This window comes from Sus scrofa, chromosome 13, assembly GCF_000003025.6.
Source record: "Sus scrofa isolate TJ Tabasco breed Duroc chromosome 13, Sscrofa11.1, whole genome shotgun sequence".
Taxonomy (NCBI): Eukaryota; Metazoa; Chordata; class Mammalia; order Artiodactyla; family Suidae; genus Sus; species Sus scrofa.
In genome coordinates this window covers 126,278,615-126,297,275 of record NC_010455.5, presented here as the reverse complement: position 1 = coordinate 126,297,275, position 18,661 = coordinate 126,278,615, and the positions used below count along the sequence as shown (strand labels likewise).

Below are 18,661 nucleotides of genomic sequence, written 5' to 3'. Positions count from 1 at the left end.
GTGATTAAGACAGAACTTGAGCCAGAAATTCGGTATCACCTGATTCCAAATTACATGCATTTTATTCAAAAAAACCTTGCTTTCCATAGAAAAAGTGCTAAAAAAAAGTATGAAATATTACCTTTAACATTCATGGTGTTGGCTGTTTTAATTTAAATCAACACTAGTAAAGAAAAATCTGATAATTCCTGCTTCCAGTTTTAGGATGAACCTTCAGGGAATAGATATTATTTATCATTCTTTGGCCCTAATATCTGCTTTCTTCCCTTTTAGTATAAATAAAGGCAACCTAGAAAGTCAAGTCCGTTGCCTGTAAATCAAAGCCAGCAATTCACATTCTACCTTTGGCATTCTACTTTCAAGCAGAAATTTCAAAGTACTTACCTGTCAGTATTATACAGATTTTAAGAAAAATATGTATATCACTCCTTTGATTCTACAAATGCTCCTTCCTATTTGCTGGTAGTACTGTCTCTAAAATAACACATTTGGAAAGGCTTGTTTCTTTTAGATTCTAAACTCATATAAAACTGATCTTGGATTGTGAGCATTTTTTAATGAATAAAGACCCCGAGACCCTGAGAGATCATCTCGTCCAGTGTTTCCGGACCTTTTTTGGCTATAGAACTCTCCTCGCCTCCAGCTTCCAGTGGGTAATACTTAACATCTGTGGAAGAGACAGTGGTAAAAACACAAGTGCTTTCTGGTTGTCTTTCACACCCAGGAAGATGTAGCCCAGGACTTTTTTCAGGGTTCAAATTCCGTAAGTAGTAATTTAGTAATTTCCTCAGTTGGATGAAGAGACCCCTTTCAATTTCTCTCTCCCAGGAGTGCTTAGGACTCAACATATCCCAAGAAAAAATAATAACTGCGTCCAATTCATTTTTTAATAAACAACTTCAAAAATTGTGTATAGGCGATAGAACACAAGTTGAAAATTTGTAAGCAGGGGTCAGGGAGGGCTGGCACGGGATGTTATATTATTTTTATTTCTTCAAAAGTGGAATTATGAAGAGTATCATTGGCTTTTTCATCATGGCATAATAATGATTCCTTGTATCTGTGTGAAGCTTTCCAAAGTGCCTGCTTTCACATACATATAATTTTAAATGTCTGTACAACAGCCCTGTGTGAGATGTAATCCTGTTTTATGGATGAGGAAATTGAGGCTCGGAGAAGATTATTGAGCAACCTTGTGGAAAGCACCAGCCTGAGAGACGGCAAAGCCCTGGTCGAGACCTGGTATGCTGAGTTGGGCGTGTTTCTGCTCCACTTCGGTGCTCTCCGGGGTCCTAAGATGTTGTCTCCAAGCCCTTTTAACTCTATTATTCTGTAGTCATTTGGATTTTAAGCTACTGATTGTATTCTCTAATATACAAAGATGTTCTCAGAGTGGAGGCTTACTGCTAAATACTGAAACAAAAAACTATTAAACAAATAGAAATACAGCCTCTAGACTTTTCTAAGAAAGAGACATTCTTATAAGTATCAATTTTATTCAGTAATATGTGTATCCTTTGAACTGCCTGAACCTCCTAAGTCAGTCAAACATTATATGACCTGCAGATGAGTTATTGAGAAATAAGTTTCAGAGAACTCCTTCAAAATTCTCTTAACATACCTTTCCAAAAGGAAATGCCAAGTGCTAAACACCATCATTCTAAAGTCAAATTATTCAGGATTCCTGCCTTTGACAACTCGGTTTAGGAAGAAAAAGACGAGAAAATAGATAACTATGATAAACTGTAAGTACAGAAACACAGGTATTAATTCAGTGTTCTGAGATGGGAGAAGGTTGCCAGAAAGGAGGTGACCACTTGGTTTCATATTAAAGAACAAACTAGATTTCACCAGATGAGAGAAAGGAAGGAAGGAAGGGAGGGAGGGAGGAAGGAAGGAAAAAAGAGAGAGAGAATAAAAAGGTAAAGATATTCCAAGAATAGTATGTATAAAGCAACATATATATTAGCAAAAATGTTAAGAAATAGAAGAGGAACAGAGGTAAGATGAGGCTAGAGAAATGGACTGTGGTCAAAACTGTTTCGGGGAGTTCCCGTCGTGGCGCAGTGGTTAACGAATCCGACTAGGAACCATGAGGTTGCGAGTTCGGTCCCTGCCCTTGCTCAGAGGGTTAACGATCCGGCGTTGCCGTGAGCTGTGGTGTAGGTCACAGACGCGACTCGGATCCCGCGTTGCTGTGGCTCTGGTGTAGGCCAGTGGCTACAGCTCTGAGTCGACCCCTAGCCTGGGAACCTCCATATGCCACGGGAGCGGCCCAAAGAAATAGCAGAAAGACAAAAAAAAAAAAAAAAAAACCAAACTGTTTCGGGCAATAGAGAATCATTGGGAAATTTAAAAATGGTGGACTACTACTAAAGTCATGCTCCTGAAATATGCCTGCTGGCAAACATCTTAAACACTAAAGTCAATGATGTTTTTAAAGATGCAACCAGACATTATAGCATTTCCGAGTAATTTAACTGCTAATATGCTTTAAAAGAACTCTGATATTTACAATGTGAATTTGCTAACTACTCACCATAATTTGTTTCCCCTTCCTCTGAGCACACAGCTAGACTGTATTTTCCATTCTCCTTTGTGATTAGATATGACATAGGAAGGAAGGAGCTGACTTGTGGAGATGAGCCATGCACTGCCTAGGCTGGCCTGCTTCCAGCTGCTCCAAAAGGGAGACTGGATGGGAATAGGCTCAAAAGTTAATGATTGAAAGGGATAGGACAGTGGTTTATATTCTTTGTATTCTTCCACAGTTTCCTTTTTCTACAATAAAGATTTTTTCCCTCAGATTATGAAAAAATCATTCCCCCCCCCCTGGCTTAAAAGTGTCAGGAAACAGAAAATGACCAAGAATCTATAACAGGATTTTCTCTGTCATCATTCTTTTCTTGCTAGGGGCCCAGCTGCTTATAATTCCAGGGAAAGCTTAATATGAATACCAAAGCCAAATTTGGATCTAGGCTCCTGGTAAAGGTTATGGGTGAGACAGTGCAAAAATAAAGACTGTTTCTGCAGACAGAATACACATGGACAGAATCTGCTTGGTGAGCAAGAAAACTCTGCCAGATTAAGAATAACACAAATAACAGTATCCATCACATTTATATAACACTTCATGGTATTTGAAGTGTTTTGCACTTTCTTACACCAGAACCCATTAAGTACAAAAGATTTACTTATCTCTCTAATCTTTGTTCTGCCTTTAACTTGTCCAGCTATTTTGATCAAATCATTTATATTTCCTGGGCCTCAGTATCTTTATGTGTAATACGGTATTTTCAAAGATTCCTTTGATTCTACTCTATCATATTTTTGTACCCATAGAATGCAAGGCACATATCATTAGAGATTTTTATAGTGAAATCACAGATTTCATATTTATGGATACTTTGTAGTTTATAAAAACAGACACACACTGAGTAAGTGGAAACCTCATTATTACAGATATTTCCATTTACAGGAGGATTTAAACCACTTGTCAGCACCCCTTGAGACAATCTAGAACTTCATTCAGCATTCTGAATCTGAGTAAGCAGCTGGCAGGTCACAGGGTTTCTGCAGCCTACTGAACTTTCACTACATGTAGGGCATGAATTCAAGAACGTACAAAGGTTAACCACCCTCTCCTACCACCATCCCTCCTTGGGCACAGAAAGCAGAATCCCGTCCCTCCTAAGAGACAAAGGAAGTGTGGTAAACAGCCTGCACTAAGGTGGAAATGGCAAAGACCCATAGGAGAACACTCACCACCTTGAATCTTTATTACCACCAATTTAACTATTTAAATATATTCACTAAGGAACCATTTTGTAAAATGGCTACTCAAACTGTCATTACATCAGCCTGTGAGTTACTTTGATACTGACCTCAGCATGGGTCATTCTTCTCCCTGAGTCTTTACCTGCTGTTGATTTCCTAGTTATACAGTGCTAGGTATCTTGAACTTAGTGCAAATCTGAACCTTACCAGAAAAGCACCACCCAGGCAGATACAACACCAGGAAAAAGCAGCCAAGATATTCAGAGAGATTACATGATAATGAATACTCTATCACTCTGGGTACCAGAGCTGCTCATTTTTCTTGTCCATTTGCAATGATGTACAAGAGGTTCCTTCTCTCAGAGGGAAAATAACTTCAATTATGTGTTCTTGAAAAAAGAAACATTGAAATTATCTTCTTTCAAAAGGTAGAATTAGCCCCATTTTGGAGCTGAAAGCCTGCCAGAAAAAAAATATATTTCTGATATTTTCGTTCTTTTTCTCCCCCTATTTAACTGTGTCAAGTTTGCAGTTTGCAATTTCCTGCGGCTGCTTCTACTTTCTGACTCACTGAATTATCACACTCTATGCTCAATATCTCGCTGTTTAGTGGAAACAGCACTCCTTCAGGCCAAGAGCAGAAGATCTGCTGGACACTCACCACTGCTTCAGGTTTAAAGCACTGGGTCATACAGAGAAGAGAAGGGCAAGAGGAGAACCACTTATTTACAATGAAACATCCCCCCACAGAACATTCCTCACAGCTTCATGGAAGCAGAAAGGCATGCACTTGGCTCTTCCATTCTTGAAGCCCCTTTTCTTGAAGAATGAATGGGAGGAACACAAAAAAGACCACCCAGGGAGTTCAACTTCAAAAGTTTGATTTTAGCTTGGAAATCCATTCCAGTTAGTCTTCAACTTTCAAAAACTTGGTTTTCTCATAACCTCTTTTTCATATTCCTTTTATCATGCCATGCATTGGTATCTCTAAATCACCTGACTTAGGACAAATCTGGAGTCATAGCCAAGGACAGATAAATGTGAATGACAGCCTGGTGGAGTTGCTGGATGTCCCCGAAGCCAGGGGAAAGTGCTGGGTGTCCACTAAGAGGTCATGGTGCTTGCACACCAGGGCATTATGGTGATGTAGGCTGAGCTGAGAGAAAGTGGCTTCTCTCTACACCCACCCCTTCCAGTCCCCTTGTGTCAGGGTAGCCTCCAGAGTGCCCTGGCTTAGAGCATGCTTCTTCCTGTGCCTAATGTCTAGGGTTCCGTTTCAGTTCCCCAAGGGTTTTTGTTTCTCTATTATTGATTTTCTCATCTATAAATTGGGAGATGATAATATCTAATTTATATGAAGAAGCTCTGTAAAATATTAAACATCAACTAAGTGACAGTTACAATTACCAGGAGAGATACCTTACAAACCATTAACAAAAATGATTTTCTTTTTGGAAGTGGCATGTTTGCAGAGTAAGAGTGTCTCTCCAGTAACTCTTCACTCTTCTATTTGCTGAGAAAGTACTTCAGTCTAGTCTAGTCTATTTCAATTTCACATTAATTGTTATAACTACTCTGAGTCCTTTTAATTATGAACCTAAAATACATGGCATTTGGTGAATGTATGCTTTGCTGGCTCTCCAAATTGTTAAACCCTGCATCTTAGCCTTTGGCAACAGAGATAAACAGTAGAACAGAGTTCATGTATGGTTATGTAGGATGAAGCAGCCTCCCTTTTGCGTTTTTGCCTAGATGAGCTCCAAGCAAAAAAGACACAACCGCAGATGTTCTCTCACCTGGTAGGCAGGTAGGAAAGGTGAGAAGCAGGAGCTCCAGATCCTCAGGGTCAGGGAGAGGCTAGAGCAAAGATCTCTTGCCAACCCACTTCATAGTTCTCATTTCACTGCTCCTTCTCTTCACACTTGTACATTCTCCATAACTGCCATTCTTTAAGAAGGTAGGCCCTCCATAAAAGAGAAAGCCGATGGCCTTTGTGGCAGGTAATAAGACCTCTATGAGTTTGCTTCCTTCCTACATATCACCTTGTGTGATTCTCACCCAAGGTCAAAAGAAGGTATTTCCACAACCCTTTAGCCAAAACCTATATAAATTTCTTTGCTCTGTTAATTAGGCTTTATGTATGTTATACATAAGGGATTTGACACAACAAAGGCAAGGCGATTACAAGACATTACTTCCTTTGGTAGGTTTCACCTCAGCAAGATTCAAGACATAAAAGTTTGATGAATGGGATGATCTATTGTTCAAAGTTTCAAACTAAAAAAGGTCTTGGTCTTTGCTGTGCTCCATTAGTACCTGGTGGTGACCATAGCTGAGAAGACATTTCACTCTTATTTGGTTGCCTGGAACAATGCCAAGGTCTGGGTTGCTCCAACCTTGGGAAGAAAAGTGTTATCACAATGCACTGCTTTCCAAGCATTGTCCCACAGAAAAGCTGTCCTCAACCAGACATTTAAGTGTTTCTCTCACCAGGGCTCCGCCGGCCTTGATCAGGGTTCTAATTCACTGTTCACACTGAGGTTTTACCAGTTCCCTACTGTTAGATAGACATTTAGATTGTTTCACAATTCTCATCATTATCATGTTAAAAAAAATAGGAGGCTATTAAAATAGTACTGTCTGATAACTATGAATGTACACAAATACATACATAAGCATGCCAGTATGTGTGCCTGTGCAGGTATAAAAAAAGACAATAGAAGAAAATATATCGAAATGTTAATAGCTGAGGATGGTGGGATTATGAGTAATTTAATTTTCTAAAATAATTTTAAAGTTATCTGAATAGAATATAATAAAAAATGGATGACCGTTAGAAAATAACGACTCCACTTTATAAAATGAGGGATTTCAGTCTTTTCTTTAGTATTTTCAGAGACGAAGACAGAAAAGAAGAGCCTAAAGTGGGGACAGTTTGCTGAAAAAAGGAAAGGCCCTTAGATTTTCAGTCAGATATGCACAGAAACACTTTCCTACTATACAAGCTGTTTCTGTCTAAGTGGGCTTGACAGATGCCTGAACGTGACACAAGACACTGAAATAACATGCAAATCAGTTTTCGGTTTTAATATGCAAATATGACGCTTGGCACATCACTTTCCATGGCTGAGGTAAATTTCTGTTTTTGAGTTTTTCGTGGGAAATGCACGCCAGCAAACAAATGGTTAACTCCCTGTATTTCACCTAACACAAGGTGGTTTTCATTTGAGTCAGAAAGGTTCTTGCTCAGAGATCCAGGCACTTCGGATGCAAAGAAAAGCCATGTCTTTTGTTCAGTAACAATGCCACTCGAAGCAAACAGGTCCACCCTCTGACAGATGCACTGATCACATTGGATTTCTGGGCCTCGGCAGGGAGGCAGGAGTTGTCTTGGTGAGAATAACGGAGAAAAGGTTTTTTGCTTGACCTGTGAAAATCAAATCAAAGTAGTGCAACGTGGAGGGAAGATTAGCTCCTGGAGACAAAGAAGAGGAAGGCGTCAAAAGTCCTTGCTTCTAGGGTATTGGAGCAGTGTGGAAAACCATAGTTGCAGCAAAATCTACGTTAAATTACCCAGAAATACTAGTAATTAGGCATTATGGCAATTATCAAGATAACTGAGGTATATTCAATACCTCAATTACTAGAATTGGAAATTCCAGTTTGAGAAATTTATAATTCAGTCAAGAAATCAAGGCACATGGGGGAGGAGTAAAGAAGGAAGCAAAACATTGACTGTTGATGGTAATTGGTATGGTTTAGACCTTTAGAAAAATAGGCTCTAAGGGCTACCTTGTTTGGGTTCACGTCCCACATCTACTGCTTACCACTTGTGTGGCTCAGGGCAAGATGCTTCATTTTACTAAATATTAGTTGCCTAAACTATAAAATGGGGTCAATAGGATTTAGCCCATGAGCTAAATGAGATAGCCTATGTAAATCATAGGCTATACTGTTATAAATACCATGTGGATACACCAATGGATGATAGGGGTTTAGAGGAAAGGGGTTATCATGAACTGGGGCATACCAAAAACAGGCTGGGGGGAAAAGAAGCTTGTATTAGGACTTGAAGGAAAGGAAGAAAAACATTCACATTTCCACGTTCCTTTACAGGCTACAAGGAACTCCGGCGCAATGATTACACGTATTACATTTCATTTAATATTTTCTGAAACAGGACTGTGTGTTTTTTGTACAAAGAAAAAAAAACAAAGTTAGTGGTTTGTTAAGTGACTATGTTAAATGACTTAACCAAAATCATACTCATAGTAAGTGACAGAGACATGAGGCTTCTGATCCAAGCTCAGTGTTTTTCCACTAATTTACAGCTGCCTCTATATATTCATTTAGAAATATGAAACTTACATGATCTGTCATAAAGGTTAATCAAGACAGTCAACCTCACTGATTAAAGCATGATGCTAATTATACCAGAGGTTGGAGACCAGTGTGGCCCCATTTACTTTCAGAAACATTGATTGTGGTGTAATGGAGAAAGTGTGGGCTTTGGAAGCAGAAAAAGCGGGTTCAAATACCAAGATGAAGCACATATTTTGCATAACATTTCATCAGTTTTTTTAACCTTCCCTTAGCATAAGCATCTTCGTCTGTAAATGGGGTCGGGGGCAGGCGGGGGAGAGGGAATGCTTCCATTTCAGGGCCACTGTGAGTAATACCTAAGGTGATATGATGTATGCTAATATTTCATAGGGGCTCATGACTTGTACTAAATGCTCACAAACAGCCTGTCAAATCTGAGCTATGGATGCCTTTCAAATGTGGCAGGAAGGTGGACGAGGGAATTTGAATGACTCGATGTCATTCATCAGCACTGCGGCAGAGGGGAGAAAACATCATGCTCTGATACTGAAGAGCCAATAGCGTTTAGTACGTCTAACTCATCAGCAACCTGGTTTCAAATAATAGTAATCCTATTGAAGGAATATCCCTTTCCATAAACTCTGAAAGATAGAAATACATGTGTTTAATTTACATATTCATTGATTTATAATTTGAGTGAAAATAATGTATCCTGAGTAGATCAGCAGGGACCAGACAATGTTCACAATATGTTAACTCATATAAACACCACAGCAACCCCATCAGATCTTAGACTCTGGTTTTGCAAAAGAGGAAGCTGAGGCACAGAGATCACCTTGACAGAACTTGGGAACTTGAAATTGGATTCCGGTCATCAAGTTCAGAAAGTGCATACTTCCTACCATACACACTGCCTCAGTCTTCGATCCATCACCATTGTTTCAGAGGGATTTTATAGTCCATCTACATATGTTTAGGAGAATTTAACCTTGTATTACAAAGTCTTGAACTATCAAAGGACACTTCCTTAGGGAAAAATACTAAGACATTTTGAAAAGTGAAAAATAGTTAATTTACAATGCTCTTTTCCCTTATGGGTGATTATAAAATATTGAATATAGTTCCCTGTGCTATACAGCAGGTGCTTGTTGGTTATCTATTTTATATACAGTAATGTGTATATATTAATTGCAAACTCCTAATTCATCCCTCTCCCTCTCCTGTCCTCTTTGATTACCATAAGTTTTCGAAGTCTGTGAATCTATTTCTGTTTTGTAAATATAATATTTCCTCTGTGTAGAAAGATAGAAACCTAGAAAATAACAAGTGTCCTGGTAATTCCGATGTAGATAGATGGAGTACAAGATTTAGAGAGAGCCATTTTTAATGTCTTCACTCGTGATTCAGCAAGAGAAGAACTGCTCTTGAAAAGACTGCCTCTTAACCTCTGAGACAAGCTGGAAGGGTAATCCTAAATCTTAAAATAGTAAAAAGAAATGATGAATAGTACTGTACTAGTGGTGGGCAAAGGAAAAATCATGTAAAGGGTCATTAATACTCTCGTATAAAAAAACTAAAAGATAATAATACCATTTCCTAGTGATCAAACTAATAATCTTTTTTTTTTTTCCCCTTGCTGGATTATAATGCAAGCATGAACAAAATACTACAAAATATGCTATTCTACGAGAACTTGATCCTGGCCCAAATTGTTCCAAGCTGTAGTCTATTTGGGAGGAAACTGTATATCCCTTGCACTCTGAGCATTTCAGAAACAGAAGACATACTGGAAATCATTTAGTGGTAGATAAACCCTTTTATTTATAATGAAAAAACTAAGAGTCAGGGAGGGAACTGAGTTGTCCCATGTCATCTGAAAAATAAGTGGTAGAAAAAAGAAGATGGCTCAAATCAGAAAAACAGGTCTACTCTGAAACTAGTTCATTCTTGTTCCATCATCAAAGGGTGCACAGTGATGCATTCTTGGAAAAGTATGTTCATTCTTGGCAAAACTTTGGAAGCCCTCATCTAACACAGTATTCTGAGATTCCAAGATGGAAGTTGTAAAGTGAAAATCGTGGCTGTTCTTCTCATCAAGCCTACACAGACTGACAACAGCTGGCACAAACAGATGTGGTCCCCAGAGGAGTGTTCAGGCTGTGCTGGTGCAATCCTTTGTGCCAGTCTCCCTTTCCTCGACTTAACAAAGGGTGTTTCTCCTCACATTATGCAGACCTCAGGAACCACTTTTTATACAGGTGAGTCCAAAGTCCTAGGCAAGCTAGCCCGAACCTCTCCCATCCCTTTTTGCCTTCTTCCCATACACTGTTCCCAAAAAATACACATGCCTTTCTGAAACAAATACTTCTATCTGATGAGAATTTTCTTGATCCAGGGCCTTATTCAGTGCCTGGGATTACAATAATATCATGTGGAGTTACTACTCCGTACACGTACTTTCTCCTTTAACCTCTGAAATAATCCAATGACATAAGTACTTTTGCTACCTCCCTTTACAGATGAAGAAACAAACATAGAGAAGCTAAAGAGCTTTGCTCAAGTTGGTATGAGAAGGAGCTAGGATTTGCACTCAGCCACACTGATGCTAGAAAATGCCTTCCAATGTCTAGTAACTAGGAAGGATGGGGTCAAAAGTGTCACTCTGATCAGAATGAAGTGGACTTGATATACTTAAGTGCCAGAAACATACAAAGGGTTATTGTTATAACACTACCATGAATATCACCAAAAACTCTATATGCTCTACCTTCTCTGTCATTCTAACTATCCTCAGTAATAGGAAGAAGCAAGTTGTTACTGGCTTTATTCTCTTTCTAACCAAGAGACATGTCATGGTCACTGACCCAGGCTATTCAGCACTGCCTCAACCCTCAAGACAATGCCTAAGGTTAGGGACTCAGCTTCCAATGCTTCTTGAATATAAAGTGAGCTTTTTGGAGAAGAATAAGTACTAGATGTTACAGAGGACGTCAAGCATCATAAGGACAGCACTGTTTCATGTATGAGATACAACCTAGCAAGTTCCTAGTAGCACAAAAACTAAACACAGCTGAGGATATGATGGTCAGTAATAAATTTAGTCAAAGCACAAATGCTGAGGGCCTAACAAGTGCTAGCGGTAAAGAAATTAAAGAAATAATTGAGACATGGCCTTGTCCTCTAGGAGATTTGGCAGGAAACATTAGGCATCTGGAAATATTCAAAAATACAATAGCCAAAGTAAAAGGTTTTAATCACTGCTACCAGAACATAGAGAAAGAGGAGATGGCTCAGCGTGGGGAGATGGAGGGACAGTAAGAGAAGGTGGCATTTTAATCAGGTCTTGGACAAGGTTAGAATTTGGACATCCAGAGATGTAGCAAGAATGACATTCAAAGTGAAGACCCCAAGAGGTACATATAAGAAAGTCAAGCTGACAAGTTGCCATCTTTCTTTTCAGGTAAAAATCTCATGTACTTGACCTTTGGCTCTTATGTCCCTCTATGTGACTTTTTGTTTGTTTCATGGTCTGTGCTGTGTGCAATGATGTCAGTGATATTTTTGTAAATGTGAGGGGAGCATCTGCTGGGACAGCCCACCTCTAAGTGAGGAGAGATGTCTACAGATCAACCCAGGACCCTGGTTCAGCAAGTTAGCTGCTCCACACTTGGGTGAATACTACTCATGTAAATGTTTGCTTTTTTGCTGCTGATCTAAAGAAAAAAAAAAAAGATTGCTTTCATTAAAGACTGAAGGAAATGAGCTTGGAAGTGGCTGTGATGACTTCTGATACTAACAATTCAGTGCTTAGAGGAAGTTCAGGGTATAGAAACATGGGTGCCCTGGGATTTTGCTGCAAGGACTTATGCCCACACATAAAAGATGAGAATCATGATGGAAACTATTTATGTGGGGTTTTTTGGGGCAGGTTGCATAGAGGGATGTGCTGTCTTTTTATGGCTATACATTTTGAGGAGTCCTCTCCATTTGCCCTTAGGTATGGACATCCCAGTGGATATGAAATCCTGTCATACAAAGCCAGCAGTGCCATAAAAGCCAGACTGAAAAATCTTAGCGTGCTTTATTGTTCCTGAAGCTTAATCTACAATCTCAGATAGCAACCAGTAGTCAAAAATTAGTGACCCCAAATAAGAAATGTATATAGGAAATGAGGAGAGGAGCCTGCTGGTTAGGAATTTTAGATCTCTCTTCACTATAAACTTGCTGAGTGCAATCCAGACAGTCATTTCCCCTCCCTGGGTCTGGGGATTCTCCAATGAGTATACTCTTCAGTCTCCAAATGCATGTTTCTTGTGGCAAAAACAGGGAGCAGGAGAGGTGAAACTCCTCAAGTAATCTGTGAACAACAACAAGCATAAAGGGGACACACATGCAAGTCCTCCTCTTCCCCCTCCTCCTCTTCACGACTAAGATTTATTGAGCAAGCCCTGTTCCAAATGCTTTATATGCACAGCATCCTCCCAATCTCCTGCTTATGAGGTGGTTACTGTTACTGCCTTCATTCAGAGGGGAGGAAATTGAGGCCCACAGTTGCAGTAGAGGGCTTAAGGTATTACAGTCAGGATTCAAACACGACATCCATGGCCTTGACTGTTACACCACATATGGTGTCATGAGTGTGTTGCATTGTGGGTGTTTGTTTTCTCTTTTCTATTTTATAAAATTTTGGCAGTGTTATGATACTGTTCTTGTAACTAAAAATTAAACTTTTTTAGTCCAAATCATATTTACTAGACAGGCACAAGGTGGTAGATACTGCATCAGTCAGCACTTTGATTAGAAAGATAAGGATGAAATTAGAAATGCAAAATACCCCATGACATAGGAGCATAAACTGATGTTAAATGTAGGCTGATAGTATTTCCTCTCTATAGAATAGACACGGACAGAAGTATCCTAAAAGGTGAGAAATAGGGTCTTGGAGGAAGATAAACGCAGTGATAGGAAGTGATTATAATTACCAACTAAAAATGTGCAGGCATTGTTCTAAATGACTGTTCTACAAATTACATGTAATATCATTAAACCTCTTTCTATAAACAAGGGGAACAAAGCCCAGGAGAGTTAGGTAGCTTGTCTACAGTCTTGCAGGTCATATAGGCAGAGCCAAGACTCAAATCCTTGTCTGTCTGGCTCTGGTGTTTGAGGTCTTATCCATGCAACTACTTATACAAGAAAAGGGAGATAATGTGGAAGGAAAGAGGATGGCTTGACTGTTCTCTTATTCTACCTGGTTCTGACTACAGGGATTTCAGTGGGTATTTATAGAATCCTTCTATATTTCACACTGCTATTTATCATCCTTTAAAATGTGTTATTGCTTGTGCTCAAAGGGAATATAGAAATTAGGCCAACCTCTCACTACCAACCTGTAGATTAAAGAAACTTGGAACATTTTTTGGAGCATTAAAGAAAAAAAAAATTAGAGGTAAAATTGAGAAATAAATGAAAAAGTGGAGCAGTCCCTTTGAAGATACATGTTTTTCATTTGAAGGGTACGTCATACTAGCATTACTGTGGTAAAGTTTATGTTTACTAAGTTCTAACTTTCGAAGGAAAAGCCTAACCCACAGCAAACACATGGAGGCTCAATGGAGTCTGAGATATGCGTTATAGCAAGTATCAGATTCAGAAGCTTGAGGACTAGGATGGCAGCCTTAAATCTGTCACATACTGGTCACAGGACATGTCACACAATCTCTCTAGACCTTACTTTGGACCAGGTTCTACTTCATAAAGTAGGTTTGAAGATAGTGACTCTTAGAAGCATTATATAAATCTTTAAGAGTTTGTCAATGTAAGTATTGATAATATCACAAATAGAAGATATAGCACATGATGGAACAGGTTTATCTTGTGATCAGTCAGGGGAAGAAAAACAATGATTTTACAGGTCAGAGAAGCATATCAATCTTAAGAATCCCATTCTGCATTTCCTAAGCTCACATACTGAGCCAAAAAAACAAAAAATGAATTTAGATTTCCTGATATACCATCATGGCTAAACAAACAGAAAGTACTAACATCTATCTGTCTCACAATTTTTCTGATGTAACAGCAAACTGCTTACAAACACATAGTACAAGGAACTAAATGACTTTAGGCAAGTCAGTTTACTTCTGTGAGTCTCAGTCACCCCAGTGACTGAAGGAATATAGTCAAGTGTCTGGATTCCTACCATGTGGACCTCAGAGTGATTTTTGTCAGGAATGAGTGAGATCATGAATTATGAATATTTTCTGAAAACAACAAAATGTCAAACAAAGGACAGGGACAACTAACACCACCCCTTTAAGCCACTATGAGAAGGCCTCAGTCACTTGCAAATACAACTGATTACATAAGCACAAGCAAATCAACTTCACTTGCCAAGAAGATCTGTTGCCCTTGATGAAGTGATAGCATTTTGGCCAGAGAGAAAATTTCATCATTTTCCTTTGACTTTGGTTCTGACTTTTGCAAGATGCATGCTGGGATTCAGGAACTGAAGATTCAGAGCCCAACATGGGCTCTGCCTGTAATTCACAGCCTGGAGTAAGCAACTTGACCACTGACCAAGCAGAGAAGGGGTCTGCTAGCTATAGATCCCAGGCTGAAATTCCCCCAACCCTCAGGCACCAGAGTCTACAGGCCTTCCAACCAGCTAGACAGCAGCCATTTACTTACTGAATGCCTACCATGTGCCAGGCACTGCAATATAGAAAGAAATGTATTTACAAAGCTCCTGCTGTGTTGGGTGCATCCTATCCTCTCATGTAATCTCTCCACATACTCAGTGAGGAAGGCACCATTAGCTCTGATTTTCAGATCAGTGAACCGAGGACATAGGGTAAAAATAACACAGCTGGGACTGTAATCCAGGTTGAACTCTGAAACTTGTACTTTTTTTTCAGTTGAACAAAAGTGCCTGCCCTCCAGGAGCTCACAATCTAGTGGGGAAGACAGAAAGGCAACTCAATAGACTGTGAGCTCCTTGAGGGCAAGGACCATTTTTTATTCTTTCTTGTATCTTCAGAGCCAAGCGTGGTATCTGCCATGCAGAAGGTGCTCAATTAGTGTCTGTTGAATGGATAAACCATGATCAGATGTTTTCTCTCTTAAAATACAAATCTAATTATATTACTCCTCTGTTCTCACACACCTCCGCTGGCTCTTTGCCAATTCCCTGAGAATTACTTTTAAAAGTTCTTTGCAGTTTTGCCTTCATAGCCTCAGCATCCACCATTCATTCCCTACCACATGCCCTGTGTACTGTCTCTGTCCTTCAACCATCTGGGCATTTGGGTGGCATTCAACAAATGTTTACTGAATAAACATACAAACATGATAAGGGGAAGATCTGAGCTATGTATGAGCCTTGAATATAAGGATACAGTGTGAAGATCAAGGTTAGATGCATCCATTAGGAAGCTTCACAGAAGTCAATTGATTTGAACCATCTAACTCTAAAATCTCAAAGGCTAGATGACATTGCATAGGAAAAACCCAATCCTTTTTTTGTGAACTACTAATTAGACAAATAACATCAGAACAAAACATTTTTCTTTAAATCAGAATATGAACTGTGCCAAATTCTATCTTCTCCTAAAGGGTATGGGTGTGGGCCAAAAACCCATCATATACATTATTGTTTTTCTTCTCCTGAGTACTTAGGGAAAATTAAGTCTCATTTGGTGTGCAGTGACACCAGCAAGGTCACAGTTTTTCTGCAGTGGTACCTGGGGCAGTTAAGGTAAGATCTGTGTTTTTAAACATAGTTTAGTTCAGCCATCTTTGAAAATAAACACCTGGTTAGTCAGGATGACATGAGAATATCCCAGGTTTTGGTCAAGAAAACAGAAAGTGTCAGTAAGAAAGGTGGAGACACTCTGAAGTTAGCCCTTCCATCTCTGAACCCAGTACTGAGTAAACCCTGGTCCACTGCGAGGAGACATCTGCCCCTATAGGTCTGTGAGAAGTCAGGCATCACTCAGTTTGCTCATCTTTAAAATGAGGAAGCTGAAACTGAACCAGATGATTTCCCATAATTTGGAAACTGGAAATGAGAAAGCATGGAGAAAAGAGATAAGCTGTAACCAAGCGTATAAATCTAAAGACTCATAAGAAAGCCACAGAATTCCTTTATTATTTTGATAGCAAGCAAAGCTCAGAAAATCTGTCTTTTCAGAGGGCCTGACACTGAGGCTTTCACATCAGTACATACATTTTACCTCAGCACGCACATACCAGGTGCCTCGCTAGTCCCCAAGCTAGAATCTGAGAGCCCCTGCCTAATATCTATTTGAAGATTAGAAGCAACTTTCACATCCTTGATGTCGACGTCCCCCTCCCCCTTTATTTTTGTGCTGCCTGCAAACGTGGCCCTGAGATAAGAGACAGAGCAGAAGCAAAGCTCCAGCTCGCTGAGCACTTGTTGCGTCTATCTTGCATTGATTCCTCTCTTGGTTGCCATCAGAGCATTTCCATTTCCTCCCTCTGCTTGCCCATCCTCTCAGTCATGGGTTCTGAATCCCGGCTACCTGTTGGGATCACTTGGGGAGCTTAAAAAATAATAATCCCCACTCCCCACCTAAGAACAATTAACTCTGGGGGTGGAGTTCAGGAATTGGTGTGGTTAAAATAAGGGAAAAGGATCTGAAAAAAGTAAATACATATTATATATAACTGAATCACTTTGCTGTACACCTGAAACTAACCAAACATTGTAAATCAACTATACTTTAATAAAATACACAATGTGTGTATGTTTGTGTGTGTGTACTAAATGTTGTTAAAAAAAAAAAAGGGGGGGCTCCCCAGATAATGCTGAGGAGTGGATGTGGATAAGAACAAATGCTGGTTTAACCACTCAAAGTCATATCATACACCACTCCCTTTTTTTTTCTGGCATTTCTCTTGGGAATTGTCTACCCCCTTGCGTCCATGACGCCCATTAGATTTCTCCCCAGAGCCATCAATCAGGGTAAGTGTTGTAAGAGCTGTGGAAATAAATTGGAGGCACTCACCTTAGTTTAAAGGAGCCTAGAATTTTCTATACCTTCCCTTTATCATCAGTGCTTTGGTATGGGCCTCTGGCTACATAAAATAAAATCAGAGGAAGAGCCATGTACTTTGGCTGGTATGATCATCCTAAAAGCTTTGTGTCATTATCAATATTAATAATGGCTACATTTATTGGACACATAGTGTGAAGGCACTGGGCTAAGTATTTGATATACATTATTGCATTGATTTCAAAGATCCCTTGAGGCAAGTCCAGTTAATACCCCCATTATACAGATGAGAAAACTGAGGCTCAATGAGGAGGACAATATATGACACACTCTGGCCCAGGGCTGCCTGACTCCAAAGTCTGTAATTATGCACATTAGGCCATGGGATATCCTACTTGCATCAATGTATTCAAGGATGGAGGGGAAATGAGGAATGGGAGTATTTGACTCCAAAAGTAAGAAAGAGGCATCCAGTGAACCTGTTTGGGTGCCTGATAATACCATGATGCAGGCCTAAACAAAGGCTAGACTGAGTAAAGAAACAGGAGGTTGTGGTTGGTAGAAGAAAGAGAATCTTTGGAGGAAAATCTCTTGGTAAGCTAAGAATATTTTTAAACATAGGTGATAAATGAAGCACGACACCTACACTCAGCACAGGCTGCGATATCAAATGTTTTTCCAAAAGATTCAAGTGGCATCTGAAAGAGTGAGCTGTGCAGCTCCTAGACAGTGGGCTTGTCTTGCTAGTTGATCAAGAAAGCTCCATGGAGAAGAAGAGATGCAGCTGTGCATGAACAATTGGAAATGATGCCCAGGTGGGCAAAGATGCTTTCCTCAGCACCTTGCCCACTACAGGACACCCCCGTCAGTGAGCTCTTCACTTCTGCCTATCTTTTCCTTGGTGGAGACTTATTCCTACCTAGGAAGGAATGACCTAGAAAGTATTTAAGAAGAGTAATGAAGGGTGGCCAAGGAAGCAAGAAAAATATCTGCAAATCAGAATTCCTTGGCTCCAATGGGGTATGGGTTGTACCAAAGCAAATGGGTTGAATTTGGGAAGCTTTCTTCAGCAACAAAGTGGAAGTGTTCCAGCTTGGACCTATTGGTTTTAGGTATCTGAGAATGTGCTGTCTCAGAGTGGCAGGTATTAGTAGCTTCTTGACCTTGAGCAAAGTGCTGCCATGGACACAAGCATGCTCTGCTTGCCATGCTGGTCTCAGACCTCTAACAGCCTTGTAGACAATTGAAATCACTATTCTCTGAACACAACCATAGAGACATTTTCTGCTTCAAAGCTACCGCCCATATTACGCCCACTGCTATGAATGCCAAAAGCCAGACATTCCCAAACTTCCCCGGTAGGATGAATGCTACTCATCTGCATATCTTCTTTCTGAAACCCTCATTCCTTGATCCACTGCATCCAAAGCAACTTCTTCTTTTTCTCACCTCTCAGAGCATGGCATAGTGGTTAAGAGCACACCAGAGCCTGCTGCCTGGACCTACTGCTATTGACAATGTGACCTTGAGTAGATTACTTACCTTGT

General features: G+C 39.8%; 1 protein-coding gene and 1 non-coding gene across 7 annotated transcripts in view; both read right to left on the bottom strand.

The window, feature by feature from the left end:
- Positions 1 to 18,661, bottom strand: part of LPP (LIM domain containing preferred translocation partner in lipoma) — a 696,555-nt gene that overhangs the window by 181,652 nt on the left and 496,242 nt on the right. The gene's annotated exons all lie outside the window — the stretch shown is intronic.
- Positions 15,024 to 15,109, bottom strand: MIR28 (microRNA 28). Its single transcript, NR_049166.1, has one exon. It is a non-coding gene; the product is annotated as a microRNA 28 (primary transcript).